Source organism: Entelurus aequoreus, linkage group LG12 (genome assembly GCF_033978785.1).
Source record: "Entelurus aequoreus isolate RoL-2023_Sb linkage group LG12, RoL_Eaeq_v1.1, whole genome shotgun sequence".
Taxonomy (NCBI): Eukaryota; Metazoa; Chordata; class Actinopteri; order Syngnathiformes; family Syngnathidae; genus Entelurus; species Entelurus aequoreus.
The window spans coordinates 22,824,101-22,840,196 of record NC_084742.1 but is presented as its reverse complement, the minus strand read 5'-3'; the positions used below and the strand labels follow the sequence as shown (position 1 = coordinate 22,840,196).

At 42.4% G+C, this 16,096-nt stretch overlaps 1 long non-coding RNA gene across 1 annotated transcript; it reads right to left on the bottom strand.

Moving 5' to 3' along the window:
- Positions 1-7,115: 7,115 nt before the first annotated feature.
- On the bottom strand, positions 7,116-10,235 carry LOC133662739 (uncharacterized). The gene is made up of 3 exons (XR_009828148.1): positions 10,185-10,235; positions 7,531-7,589; positions 7,116-7,349 (listed from the first exon to the last, which is right to left on the bottom strand). It is a non-coding gene; the product is annotated as an uncharacterized LOC133662739 (long non-coding RNA).
- Between the last annotated feature and the right edge of the window lie 5,861 nt (positions 10,236-16,096).

The window sequence follows — 16,096 nt, the reverse complement described above, 5'->3', positions numbered from 1 at the left end:
TATTCTCCTGACAGTGACACTCACCAAGTCCACGTAACCCAGGTTTTAAAGAGACTTTTGGACAATGACTTGTATGTTAAAGCTGAAAAGAGTGTTTTTCATGCCGACACTGTCTCCTTCCTGGGCTTCATTGTAGCTCCTGGAAGAGTGCAGATGGATCCGGCTAAAGTTAGCGCTGTGGCCGATTGGCCTACACCTGACAACCGCAAGAAGGTTCAGCAATTCTTGGGTTTTGCTAACTTTTACAGGCGGTTTGTCAGAAGCTTCAGCGCAATAGCTGCTCCTCTCCCCAGGTGCGGTTCCACTGGTCTCCGGAAGCAGAGAGGGCCTTCCAGACACTCAAACTCCGCTTCACCTCAGCGCCCATCCTCACCATTCCGGACCCGCAGCGCCAGTTCGTCGTGGAGGTGGGCGCTTCTAATGAAGGAGTGGGAGCGGTCCTGTCTCAACGTTCTCAACAGGACGGCAAGATGCATCCATGTGCCTTTCTGTCGCGGCGGCAGTCCAAAGCTGAAAAAAACTATGATGTCGGCAATCGTGAGTTGCTGGCGGTGAAGCTCGCCATGGAGGCATTGGCTCGAGGGGGCCGAACACCCGTTCATCGTCTGGACAGATCACAAGAACCTGGAATACATAAAGAAGGCTAAGAGACTCAACTCTCGCCAGGCCAGGTGGGCGCTTTTTTTTAATCGCTTTTCCTTCTCGCTCTCCTACAGGCCGGGGTCCCGCAACGTCAAGCCAGACGCCCTGTCACGATTATTCGACCCCGAGCTTGAGGCCAAGCAACCTGAGACTATCCTTCCACTGAACTGTGTGGTAGGAGCGGTAACTTGGCCAATAGAAACAGAGGTAAAGCAAGCTAACGGTGTGGCCCCGCCACCTAGGAGATGTCCTGTTAATCGATTGTTTGTCCCCACTGAGCTGCGTCCCCGGGTGATTCATTGGGCTCACACCTCGCTGCTTTCGTGCCATCCGGGAGTTAAAAGAACCATGTTTGTGATCTCCCGGCGGTTCTGGTGGCCAGCCATGGAGACGGAGGTCCGGGAGTACGTAGAGGCCTGTTCGGTCTGTGCCAGGAACAAAATGTCTTCCAGGTCTCGCATGGGACTTCTCCAGCCGCTCCCCATTCCCTCCAGACCGTGGTCAGACATCTCGATGGACTTCGTTACAGGCCTCCCGGTCTCACAAGGTAACACCACCGTCCTCACCGTGGTCGACAGATTCTCCAAAATGGTCAGATTCATTGCTATGCCTAAATTACCATCCGCCAAAGAGACGGCAGAGACTATGATGACTAATGTATTCCGAGTTCATGGATTTCCCAAAGACATTGTTTCAGACCGGGGACCACAGTTTGTATCACGGTTCTGGGGGGAGTTCTGCCGACTCATTGGAGCCAAGGCTAGCCTGACATCAGGATATCATCCAGAAGCCAACGGCCAGACCGAACGACTTAACCAGCAGCTGGAAACCGGCCTCCGGTGCTTGGTCTGCCAGAACCCCTCCACATGGAGCAAACACCTGGTCTGGGTAGAGTATGCGCACAATTCGCTGCCTACATCAGCCACCGGCCTCTCTCCCTTTCATTGTGCCTTAGGGTACCAGCCCCCTCTCTTCCCAGAGAATGAGTCAGAAGTGTCGGTCCCCTCCGCCCATGCCATGGTCCGACGTTGTCGCCGCATTTGGGCAGCCGCCCGTCAAGTATTGATCGGATGAAGAGAGCGGCAGACCGCAAGAGACGACCTGCGCCTGCATACGAACCCGGTCAGAGAGTCTGGCTTTCAGCCAAGAACTTACATCTCAAGGTCACATCAAGGAAACTGGCACCACGCTTTGTAGGTCCATTCCCAATTACCAAGCTCGTCGGACCTGCAGCGGTTCGGCTTCGTCTGCCTCGATCCCTCCGCGTCCATCCCACCTTCCACATCAGTCAGGTCAAACCAGCCAAAGAAAGCACCATGGTCCCAGCCACCACATCCCCTCCACCACCCGAAGTAATTGAAGGTGGACCAGTATACAAAGTTAAACGCTTGTTGGCAGTGCGCAACCGGGGTCGGGGCAGACAATTCCTGGTGGATTGGGAAGGATACGGACCTGAAGAGAGACAGTGGGTTCCTTCCCGCCACATTGTCGACCCCACTCTCATCAGGGACTTCTACAGAGACCACCCCGAACAGTCTGGGCCGTCCGGAGTCGGCCATAGAAAGGGGGGTACTGTCACACCGTGGTGAGGGAAGTCCTGTTTTGGGGTTGTCTGGCACATTTCCTGTTTTACTTTGAAAATTCTAATCCTCCTCTCGTTTCAGGCCACTTGCCCTTCCTCCTGTGTCACTGGTCTGATGTCTCTCCTGATTGCCTGATTGTGCCCACCTGTGTCACCCTCCCTCATGTGTATATAGTCCTCGTCTTCCCCTGTCTTGTTGCCAGAGTATATCGTCTCGCTACGTACCTCCAGCCTTGTTCACAGCCATCGACCAAGTTTGATAAGTATTGTCTCGCTTTGTTTATTGATTCCTTTGTTCCCTCTGAGAGAGTGATTTTCTTTTGCTAAGTTTTTGGTCAAGTCTTTTTGTAACAATTTTTCATAGTGCCTTGTCCTTTTTTTCCCTCCTTCTGGAGCGCTTTTAGTTTTCAGGCCTCTCAAATACTTTATACATACTTTCTGTTTATAGCGTCTCAACCTTTTGGCATGAGAGAATTTCCTTTTTGTAGATCATTATAGATTGTTGGTTTTTTTTGTGTATTCGACTCATATAACTTTTTGGCTATTGCCTGTTCCTCCTTATGGAGTGATTTTCTGTTTATTGCCTTATGTCCTATGCTAATACCCTATAGGTGCTCGAATATATCTTAGATAGATTTTGTAGCCACTTTCTTTAATCACTCTGTCCTAGAGATAGCAAGGAATTGTTTAAATAAAGGTCTGAGTCAATTGTCACTCCTCTGCATCTGAGTCCTCATTTACGCCTAGACTTAACACTGTGTCCCTTGCAGATGTGTTGTCTATGTTGTGGGAACCAGAATATTGGTAGCAGAAAGAAATAACCCCTTTTGTGTGGATGAGTGTGCATGGGGGAGGTTGTTTGGGTTGATGCACTGATTGAAAGTGTATCTTGTGTTTTTTCTATGTAGATTTAATTTTTAAAAAAAATACATATATATTTTTTTAATTATTTTTTTTAAAAATTTTTTTAGAACAGGCCCGCGGGCGACTCATCTGGTCCTTACGGGCGACCTGGTGCCCGCGGGCACCGCGTTGGTGACCCCTGATGTAATGTAATGTAAACATTTAATTCTTTTCGCCAAAATAGGATATACATTTATGAAAATGATTAAACATGTTTTGTATTGTTTACTCATATTTGAAAATAGGAAATAATAATAATGTGAGGACACTGACATATTGCATGAAACAAGTGTGAAAATATTTACCTTCAAGATTGTTACACCACTGACAATAGTTTCAACAGACTACAAAATAACATAATATTACAAAATAATATTATATGCAAATTTATTTCAAATAAATTGTTAACTGGAATCAATAATGCGACTCTTTGAATTTCTGTAATTTCATAATATATTTTCACATGGCTTTTTATTTTTAGAAAAACCCATTTATATTTCGCAAAGCAATAATTGGTTAATATTTAAAACAAACATGCGTATTTCGCAAGCAAATATTTTTTAGCTTACCTCACAACCCTGTCTGCAACTGAAGTGGGCGGATCTTTCCTCTCGATGTCTACGGCAGTTTAAACAAAAGATGAAGTCCGTAAGGTTTGCTCACTTTCGGTTGACATCCAAAAGTACCAGCTAGTAAAAAGTTTGTTTTCTTTGCTTCAAGTTGTTTCATATGTTTTTGGCGTTTCACATGTACTTCCAAAGCCTTGAAACCTTGTGATCCATAGTCAATATTATCATGACACCGGGTGCACAAAACCTTTCCGGGACGATCGATTTTCCGAATAAAATCACCGAACAATTGATTGAGACTTTTATTAGTAGGTTGCACAGTGAAGTACATATTCCGTACAATTGACCACTAAATGGTAACACCCGAATAAGTTTTTCAACTTGTTTAAGTCGGGGTCCACTTAAATTGATTCATGATACAGATATATACTATCATATATACTATCATCATAATACAGTCATCACACAAGATAATCACATTGAATTATTTACATTATTTACAATCAGGGGTGTGGAGGGAGGGGGGGGGGGGATATGGACATCAAGTAGTGGACATAGAGAGAGAGAGAGAGATCAGAAGGCATAAGAAAAAGTATCTGCATTTGATTGTTTACATTTGATTATTAGCAATCCGGGGAGGGTGTTAGTTTAGGGTTGTAGCTGCCTGGAGGTGAACTTTTATTGCGGTTTTGAAGGAGGATAGAGATGCCCTTTCTTTTATACCTGTTGGGAGCGCATTCCACATTGATGTGGCATAGAAAGAGAATGAGTTAAGACCTTTGTTAGTTCGGAATCTGGGTTTAACGTGGTTAGTGGAGCACCCCCTGGTGTTGTGGTTATGGCGGTCATTTACGTTAAGGAAGTAGTTTGACATGTACTTCGGTATCAGGGAGGTGTAGCGGATTTTATAGACTAGGCTCAGTGCAAGTTGTTTAACTCTGTCCTCCACCTTGAGCCAGCCCACTTTAGAGAAGTGGGTAGGAGTGAGGTGGGATCTGGGGTGGAGGTCTAGAAGTAACCTGACTAGCTTGTTCTGAGATGTTTGGAGTTTAGATTTGAGGGTTTTGGAGGTGCTAGGGTACCAGGAGGTGCATGCGTAATCGAAAAAGGGTTGAACGAGAGTTCCCGCCAGAATCCTCAAGGTGCTTTTGTTGACCAGAGAGGAAATTCTGTAGAGAAATCTCGTTCGTTGGTTAACCTTTTTGATTACCTTGGTTGCCATTTTATCACAGGAAAGTCGTAACTTTCTTCTTCCCAACAGTATCATTGATTTCCCTTTCCATCCAGTCCCATCGGAACTTATTTTTTACATGTTTATCAATTTCTTTTACTCGTAAAGCGTCCTTTCTCTCGAGAACCGACAGTTTACATATGGAAAATGGCCGTATAGTAACCATTATGAATGATGACGTTATTAACGTCATCATTCATAACAAATGCCCTGATTGGTCACAAGGAACATATCGACCAATCAACTACGGCGTAATATAAACTACGTCTCGAATCTTGATTTAGGGTCGGGAAAAAAAACGGAAAAACGGGAGATCATTTTTGTTTTCCCCCGAGATTAAAAAAGACGGAATTCCGACTTTAGACGGAAAAATCACATGCCTGTCACACAGACAGAGGCGGGGGGGTGAACTGAAGAAATCATCCCATTCCCTGCCTTGCTGCTTTTGCTGCCTTTCTAAAAATGCACCCAGCATTTTCAACAATCATATTTGTATCATCCCATATTGTATTATTTCACATTTTGTGAAACAAATCAGGGGTGAATAGTTTGTTTACATACCTGATATGAAGTATTCATTGCATATCCTTGTGTACATCGTAGGTTTCCATCGTTCACGACAAATCGCCGCGGTCCATTTATCGCGTTTTTGGATGTTTGCCGGGAATCTATAGAAGCTAAGATTTGGTTTATCGCCTCGTCTATTGCTACATCCAACAGCACAGCAGGTTTCCGGCACTTCCAAACTCAAATAGCAGCAGATATAACAAGAAAGCGTGTGTGAGTCGTTGACCAGCACTGAACTGGTGACAGCTGTGCCTGAAAACGCACCCCTGCCATAGAATGCACCCCCTGACGCGGGAGCGCGCTTACGTCACTCGCTTACGTCACTCGCTTACGTCACTCGTCTCAAAGTATATCTAAACTCGGCTGTAATCACCGAAGTGGCTGAAATCGCCTCTTTCGGCATAAAAAAGTACATAAAGTGAAATAATCCAAGTTTTCTTTACTTTTGGATGGATTAAAAATTGTGAGCCTTTAATGATTTCGCCATCATTCAGGTGGCTGAAATCGCCTCTTTCGGCATAAAAAAGTACATAAAGTGAAATAATCCACGTATTCTTTACTTGTGGATGGATTAAAAATTGTGAGCTAAACTCAGCTGTAATCACCGAAGTGGCTGAAATCGCCTCTTTTAAATCGCCTCTTTCGGCATAAAAAAGTACATAAAGTGAAATAATCCAAGTTTTATTTACTTTTGGATGGATTAAAAATTGTGAGCCTTTAATGATTTTGCCGTCATTCAAGTGGCTGAAATCGCCTCTTTCGGCATAAAAAAGTACATAAAGTTAAATAATCCACGTATTCTTTACTTGTGGATGGATTAAAAATTGTGAGCCTTTAATGATTTCGCCGTCATTAGATCAGATAAGGCGAAAACAATAACCAATTAATATTGGAATATTTGCTGTCCCGAAAATGTAGTATTAATTGTCTACCTTGACAGCTTACTGTAAAGAATATATACACCAAAGTAAACCTCACTATGTACTTTTTTAGAGACATCAAGGAGAACGAATGTTTGCTGCTTCATTCGACGTGTTGTCGTGATCCAATACTCGTATTTTAAAAAATATGACATTTTCTTTAACTTTAAGAAGCTCATGGGTGGATGGATGAATAAATAAATGAATGCATCTGATATCTACGATTGATTTGGTTTTAAGAAGTTTCAAATTGAACATTCACAAATAACGTTAAGTACCCGAAGTACCAGAGGTGGAGTTATGATGGGGGTGCATTTTCCACAGCTGCCTGAGAATGCACCCCCTATCTATCTCTGGCTAAGAAGGTCATAGAGACTTGGCACTCACCCTGGTGACTCATCATAGCCCCCTCAGTGCACAGTGAAAACCATGTGAAAATTGGACCACCAGAAGTGGAGTTAGGGCGGGGGTGCATTTTCAGGCAGGACGTTCAGGCCAGTTGCCTGAGAATGCACCCCCTATGTTTTTCTTGGTATGTACAGTGTCCCCAGTCTTCAGGTCAGAGGAGAAGAAATATAATTTCTTATCAAACAAGGTATAATGCAATTTCTTTTAATGCAAACAAATAACAAAATCCACACATAGTTAATTTATATATACAATATTCAAAGTCAAACGTCAAATAAAGTAAACCCAAAGACAATCAAAATAGAACACTTTTTTGTAATAAAATGTAACTTCTCAGAAGCAACTATACATCTACAAACAGAAATATTATTAGATATTGGGCAGAAGGTCATAACATAAATATAGTTTAATACTTCCAACCCCCCCATCCCTCATCATGAACATGCAGGGCACAGGTAATCCCCATCCACATCTGGCCTCAGGACACACTCGTGGTGAAACCACCTGTCACAGATGTCACAGCAGATCTAAGGTGAGAGAGGATGGAGGTGAGGAGGCAGATAAGTTGGGCCATTAAATGTACTGTTTATAAATTCCGGATTTAAATAATTCATCATTATCACTGTTACAGCTCTATATACTACAATAATTATGTTATCTACGCCCTGCTATTTCACAGCCTGACTGTATTGCACAGTGAAAACATACCCATTGAGGGTTATCGCTCTCCTCCATCCCACAGCTGTGACAGACATTGCTGAGATCATCTGTTCCAAAAAAAGAGTTTGGCAAGGCAAGGCAAGGCAAGGCAACTTTATTTGTATAGCACTTTTCATACACAAGGCAGACTCAAAGTGCTTCACAGACAACAAAGTGAAATGAAAGAAAATAAAAGCAAAATTAAAATGCAGACAATAAAAATAAAAACAGTGCAGACGTTAAAAGTTAAAAGATTAAAAGATTTAGCTGAAAGCTAAGGTGAACATAAAAGTCTTCAGTCTAGTTTTAAAAGTAGTCAGAGTTGGGGAAAGTCTGACATCTTCAGGAAGTTTATTCCAGCTATGTGTTGCATAGTGACTGAATGATGATCTCCCTTGATTTGAGTTTACTCTGGGAACCGCTAACAGATTGCTCTCAGAAGATCTTAGTGATCTAGAGGGCTTATATAGTGGGAGCATATCAGTGATATACTTGGGCCCTAGACCATGTAGTGATTTATATGTGAGCAGGAGGATTTTGAAATCAATTCTCTGATGTACAGGGAGCCAATGTAAGGATTTAAGAATTGGTGTAATGTGCTCACATTTTTTGGTCTTTGTTAGAACTCTAGCAGCAGCGTTTTGAACAAGCTGCAGCTGCCTGACAGTTTTTTTTGGGAAGACCTGCAAGGAGACCATTACAATAGTCTAGCCTACTGGTAATAAAGGCATGTACAAGTTTTTCAAAGTCTTGAGCTGACATGAGCCCTCTAAGTCTTTTTACATTTTTGAGGTGATAGTAGGCCGATTTTGTTACTGATTTGATGTGACTGTCGAAATGTAAATCAGAATCTAAAATAACCCCAAGATTTCTGGCTTTATTTGAGGTTTTCAGGGACAGTGATTGAATGTGTTGGACGACTTTAAACCTTTCTTTTTTAGCACCAAAAACAATTATCTCAGTTTTATCTTCATTTAGTTGTAGGAAATTTTGGCACATCCAGTGTTTGACTCGCTCAATGCACTGGCACAGAAGATCTATGGGGCGATAGTCATTTGGTGATAGCGCTACATAGATTTGGGTGTCATCGGCATAGCAATGATGGTCAATGTTATTATTTTGCATGATTTGTCCTAGTGGGAGCATATAGATGTTAAATAAAGTCGGCCCCAAGTATGTATCAATATTCACTCTCAAATTTCTTCAAATATCTTGCTGAAATTAAAATAAACTCCAGTAATATGTAATTGTATTAGGCTGTCCTGATTATTTGATTTAATCTGTGCCATCAATATTTTTTATGGTTTAAAAATGTTAGTGGCAAACCTCATTTGAAATACCTCATCATTTACCGAGAAATATTTACATGTTTGAATCTGTTTTTAAATGTGTTTAAGTAAAGCAAGATGTTAAGCAGTCAACCAATTTTCAAATGCTTAAAATCAAGACTGTCTTGTATTACCTAGAGCAGGGGTCCCCAAACTACGGCCCGCGGGCCGGATCCGGCCCCCCAGCATCCAAAATCCGGCCCACAGGAAGTCCCAAGTTAAACAAAAAGTTTTTAGTTTCTATTGTTTTATTCTATTTTAAAAAAATTTTTCCTTTCTAATCCATTTCCTACCGCTTGTTACTCTTGATGTCTCCTAGTCACTCAGGCAAATCATATTGTCTAAAAATGAATTTTCCCATCGATAACGTGACAATGTTAAATGTTGATGAACATCAATGACAAAACAGATTATAAAGACAATGTATATATATACTGTATATATACATATACTGTGTATATATATATATTTATATATATATATACATATATATACAGTATATATACATATATATATACTATATATATATATATATATATATATATACAGTATATATATACATATATATATATATATATATATATATATATATACAGTATATATATATATATATATATATACTGTATATATATATACAGTATATATACACACATATATATATATATATAGTATATAGTATATATATATATATATATATATATATATATACAGTATATATATATATATATATATATATATATATATATATATATATATATATATATATATATATATATATACATGTGTATATATATATATATATATATATATATATATATATATATACATGTATATATATATATATATATATATATATATATATATATATATATATATATATACACGTATATATATATATATATATATATATATATATATATATATATATATATATATATATATATATATATATATATATATATATATATTTACAGCCTGGCTCCCGGCCTAATTTTTTTAACCCAATGTGGCCCCCGAGTCAAAAAGTTTGGGGACCCCTGACATAGAGGGTTAAAAGAAAGTGAGACAGTAGGACCCAGAGGACCCCTTTCACACAAGCACTATTAATGTTACTTAAATAATTCCACAATATCCAGCATTTATAAATTGATACAATATAGTGTCTTGTACCAAGGTTATGGGCCATTTCAGGTTTGAACTAAGCATTTGGATACAGTGCTGTACATTCCTCTATAATGATTTACCCCCTCCCCTGTCATTTCAACTGAAGGACATGTGTTTAAAACAGCTCAAACATGAAGTAATTAATATTGATCTGCTAAAAATAAAATTCACCTGTTTCTTGAAGGAGGACAGTGGCAATATCCAGTCTCAAATTGTTCACAGCTGTAAGATGCGTCTCGATGTTAATTGGCTGCCCTTTCAATATTTTCTCTGCAAACTAAAAAAAACTTAGGTTAGTGTACAAGCATCTTATGATAAATACATAAACTAGCAAGATGCTAAGATCCATGTTTTTACTTTGAGCAACATATGAATATACGCAAGCTATTCTTGTTAACATCAAAATTTTGGGCTACTTAATGGTACATATCACAAACATGTAAGAAACCACGTCATGGATTTTTCTTATGAAAAAAAGAAATTACCTTGAGGTTGTCCACATTGTTTCAGTAGTGTACAGTACACTTACTTTTAAGGCCAGGACACCACATGATGTGCCATCTTGCTGGCGTGCATGGGCCAGGGTGCTGCATGCCCACCTTGTCACATTGCAGTCTTTCTTTCGCATAAAGGCCCTTAATGATAGAAATATTATTTGTAAAAAACTATTGCACCATTGTCATTTAGCAGCTCTTAGAGCTGCTTTTTCTCTGATGTTATAATGCAAGTACTATGTATCAGACATCATCCTTTAATGGAAAAAAATACCTTGTTAACTCCAGGCATCTCTGAATGTTCCTTGTGAGAAGTTAATATGGCTTGTGTGATATTTAGATATACGCTGGCTGCGTGGTGACGTCAACACGCACTATGGTGGACAATGTTAGAACAGTTACGCCTGATGCATAAAGTACACCTACAAACATTACAGCTTGCTTAAATGATATTGTTGCAATTCAACATACATTGATACACAATAAGGTAAAATCAACTATGATTAGTTTATTCAAATTTACTCTAGAGTTTAATCGAGAAAAGAAAACGTAAATTGTGAGAAGGTAATATGGCTTCCTATCAAAATCACTGGCAAATAAAAACAAACGCAGTAATATTGGTATAGATTTTTATTTATTTTGTGTTACATAGAAATAACACTGCACTTCTTCTGAATTGGAACATCCAAAAGGAACCAACTTTGAAACCGTCATTTTCTTTTCTTCTGGAAACATGTTAAGAGACCAATAAGTTGTGTGTTTTGGATTGACACAGCAGTGTGTGTGAGTGTGTGAGTGTGTGTGTGTGCGCGTGTGTGTAATATATATATATATATATATATATATATATATATATATATATATATATATATATATATATATATATAAATATATATAATGCACCCCCCACTGCAAGGAAAGGGCTATGATGAGTCACCAGGGTGAGTGTCATGTCTCTATGACCTTCCTAGCCTGAGATAGATAGGGGGTGCATTCTCAGGCAGCAGGCCTGAACGTCCTGCCTGAAAATGCACCCCCACCATAACTCCACCTCTGGTGGTCCAATTTTCACATGGTTTTCACTGTGCACTGAGGGGGCTATGATGAGTCACCAGGGTGAGTGCCAAGTCTCTATGACCTTCCTAGCCATAGATAGATAGGGGGTGCATTTTACGGCAGCTGTGGAAAATGCACCCCCACCCTAACTCCACTTCTGGTAGTCCGATCATCACATGGTTTTCACTGTACACTGAGGGGGCTATGATGAGTCACCAGGGTGAGTGCCAAGTCTCTATGACCTTCCTAACCAGAGATAGATAGGGGGTGCATTCTCAGGCAGCAGGCCTGAACGTCCTGCCTGAAAATGCACCCCCACCCTAACTCCACTTCTGGTGGTCCAATTTTCACATGGTTTTCACTGTGCGCTGAGGGGGCTATGATGAGTCACCAGGGTGAGTGCCAAGTCTCTATGACCTTCTTAGCCAGAGATAGATAGGGGGTGCATTCTCAGGCAGGAGGCCTGAACGTCCTGCCTGAAAATGCACCCCCACCCTAACTCCACTTCTGGTGGTCCAATTTTCACACGGTTTTCACTGTGTACTGAGGGGGCTATGATGAGTCACCAGGGTGAGTGCCAAGTCTCTATGACCTTCCTAGCCAGAGATAGATAGGGGGTGCATTTTACGGCAGCTGTGGAAAATGCACCCCCACCCTAACTCCACTTCTGGTAGTCCGATCATCACATGGTTTTCACTGTACACTGAGGGGGCTATGATGAGTCACCAGGGTGAGTGCCAAGTCTCTATGACTTTCCTAACCAGAGATAGATAGGGGGTGCATTCTCAGGCAGCAGGCCTGAACGTCCTGCCTGAAAATGCACCCCCACCCTAACTCCACTTCTGGTGGTCCAATTTTCACATGGGTTTCACTGTGCACTGAGAGGGCTATGATGAGTCACCAGGGTGAGTGCCAAGTCTCTATGACCTTCCTAGCCAGAGATAGATAGGGGATGCATTTTACGGCAGCTGTGGAAAATGCACCCCCACCCTAACTCCACTTCTGGTAGTCCGATCATCACATGGTTTTCACTGTACACTGAGGGGGCTATGATGAGTCACCAGGGTGAGTGCCAAGTCTCTATGACCTTCCTAACCAGAGATAGATAGGGGGTGCATTCTTAGGCAGCAGGCCTGAACGTCCTGCCTGAAAATGCACCCCCACCCTAACTCCACTTCTGGTGGTCCAATTTTCACATGGTTTTCACTGTGCACTGAGGGGGCTATGATGAGTCACCAGGGTGAGTGCCAAGTCTCTATGACCTTCCTAGCCAGAGATAGATAGGGGGTGCATTCTCAGGCAGCTGGCCTGAACGTCCTGCCTGAAAATGCACCCCCACCCTAACTCCACTTCTGGTGGTCCAATTTTCACATGGTTTTCACTGTGCACTGAGGGGGCTATGATGAGTCACCAGGGTGAGTGCCAAGTCTCTATGACCTTCCTAGCCAGAGATAGATAGGGGGTGCATTTTACGGCAGCTGTGGAAAATGCACCCCCACCCTAACTCCACTTCTGGTAGTCCGATCATCACATGGTTTTCACTGTACACTGAGGGGGCTATGATGAGTCACCAGGGTGAGTGCCAAGTCTCTATGACCTTCCTAACCAGAGATAGATAGGGGGTGCATTCTCAGGCAGCAGGCCTGAACGTCCTGCCTGAAAATGCACCCCCACCCTAACTCCACTTCTGGTGGTCCAATTTTCACATGGTTTTCACTGTGCGCTGAGGGGGCTATGATGAGTCACCAGGGTGAGTGCCAAGTCTCTATGACCTTCTTAGCCAGAGATAGATAGGGGGTGCATTCTCAGGCAGGAGGCCTGAACGTCCTGCCTGAAAATGCACCCCCACCCTAACTCCACTTCTGGTGGTCCAATTTTCACACGGTTTTCACTGTGTACTGAGGGGGCTATGATGAGTCACCAGGGTGAGTGCCAAGTCTCTATGACCTTCCTAGCCAGAGATAGATAGGGGGTGCATTTTACGGCAGCTGTGGAAAATGCACCCCCACCCTAACTCCACTTCTGGTAGTCCGATCATCACATGGTTTTCACTGTACACTGAGGGGGCTATGATGAGTCACCAGGGTGAGTGCCAAGTCTCTATGACTTTCCTAACCAGAGATAGATAGGGGGTGCATTCTCAGGCAGCAGGCCTGAACGTCCTGCCTGAAAATGCACCCCCACCCTAACTCCACTTCTGGTGGTCCAATTTTCACATGGGTTTCACTGTGCACTGAGAGGGCTATGATGAGTCACCAGGGTGAGTGCCAAGTCTCTATGACCTTCCTAGCCAGAGATAGATAGGGGATGCATTTTACGGCAGCTGTGGAAAATGCACCCCCACCCTAACTCCACTTCTGGTAGTCCGATCATCACATGGTTTTCACTGTACACTGAGGGGGCTATGATGAGTCACCAGGGTGAGTGCCAAGTCTCTATGACCTTCCTAACCAGAGATAGATAGGGGGTGCATTCTTAGGCAGCAGGCCTGAACGTCCTGCCTGAAAATGCACCCCCACCCTAACTCCACTTCTGGTGGTCCAATTTTCACATGGTTTTCACTGTGCACTGAGGGGGCTATGATGAGTCACCAGGGTGAGTGCCAAGTCTCTATGACCTTCCTAGCCAGAGATAGATAGGGGGTGCATTCTCAGGCAGCTGGCCTGAACGTCCTGCCTGAAAATGCACCCCCACCCTAACTCCACTTCTGGTGGTCCAATTTTCACATGGTTTTCACTGTGCACTGAGGGGGCTATGATGAGTCACCAGGGTGAGTGCCAAGTCTCTATGACCTTCCTAGCCAGAGATAGATAGGGGGTGCATTTTACGGCAGCTGTGGAAAATGCACCCCCACCCTAACTCCACTTCTGGTAGTCCGATCATCACATGGTTTTCACTGTACACTGAGGGGGCTATGATGAGTCACCAGGGTGAGTGCCAAGTCTCTATGACCTTCCTAACCAGAGATAGATAGGGGGTGCATTCTCAGGCAGCAGGCCTGAACGTCCTGCCTGAAAATGCACCCCCACCCTAACTCCACTTCTGGTGGTCCAATTTTCACATGGCTTTCACTGTACACTGAGGGGGCTATGATGAGTCACCAGGGTGAGTGCCAAGTCTCTATGACCTTCCTAGCCAGAGATAGATAGGGGGTGCATTTTACGGCAGCTGTGGAAAATGCACCCCCACCCTAACTCCACTTCTGGTAGTCCGATCATCACATGGTTTTCACTGTACACTGAGGGGGCTATGATGAGTCACCAGGGTGAGTGCCAAGTCTCTATGACCTTCCTAACCAGAGATAGATAGGGGTGCATTCTCAGGCAGCAGGCCTGAACGTCCTGCCTGAAAATGCACCCCCACCCTAACTCCACTTCTGGTGGTCCAATTTTCACATGGTTTTCACTGTACACTGAGGGGGCTATGATGAGTCACCAGGGTGAGTGCCAAGTCTCTATGACCTTCCTAGTCAGAGATAGATAGGGGGTGCATTTTACGGCAGCTGTGGAAAATGCACCCCCACCCTAACTCCACTTCTGGTAGTCCGATCATCACATGGTTTTCACTGTACACTGAGGGGGCTATGATGAGTCACCAGGGTGAGTGCCAAGTCTCTATGACTTTCCTAACCAGAGATAGATAGGGGGTGCATTCTCAGGCAGCTGGCCTGAACGTCCTGCCTGAAAATGCACCCCCACCCTAACTCCCTTCTGGTGGTCCAATTTTCACATGGTTTTCACTGTGCACTGAGGGGGCTATGATGAGTCACCAGGGTGAGTGCCAAGTCTATATGACCTTCCTAGCCAGAGATAGATAGGGGGTGCATTCTCAGGCAGCTGTGGAAAATGCACCCCCATCATAACTCCACCTCTGGTACTTCGGGTACTTAACGTTATTTGTGAATGTTCAATTTGAAACTTCTTAAAACCAAATCAATCGTAGATATCAGATGCATTCATTTATTTATTCATCCATCCACCCATGAGCTTCTTAAAGTTAAAGAAAATGTCATATTTTTTAAAATATGAGTATTGGATCACGACAACACGTCGAATGAAGCAGCAAACATTCGTTCTCCTTGATGTCTCTAAAAAAGTACATAGTGAGGTTTACTTTGGTGTATATATTCTTTACAGTAAACTGTCAAGGTAGACAATTAATACTACATTTTCGGGACAGCAAATATTCCAATATTAATTGGTTATTGTTTTCGCCTTATCTGATCTAATGACGGCGAAATCATTAAAGGCTCACAATTTTTAATCCATCCACAAGTAAAGAATACGTGGATTATTTAACTTTATGTACTTTTTTATGCCGAAAGAGGCGATTTCAGCCACTTGAATGATGGCGAAATCATTAAAGGCTCACAATTTTTAATCCATCCACAAGTAAAGAATATGTGGATTATTTCACTTTATGTACTTTTTTATGCCGAAAGAGGCGATTTCAGCCACTTGAATGACGGCGAAATCATTAAAGGCTCACAATTTTTAATCCATCCAAAAGTAAAGAAAACTTGGATTATTTCAC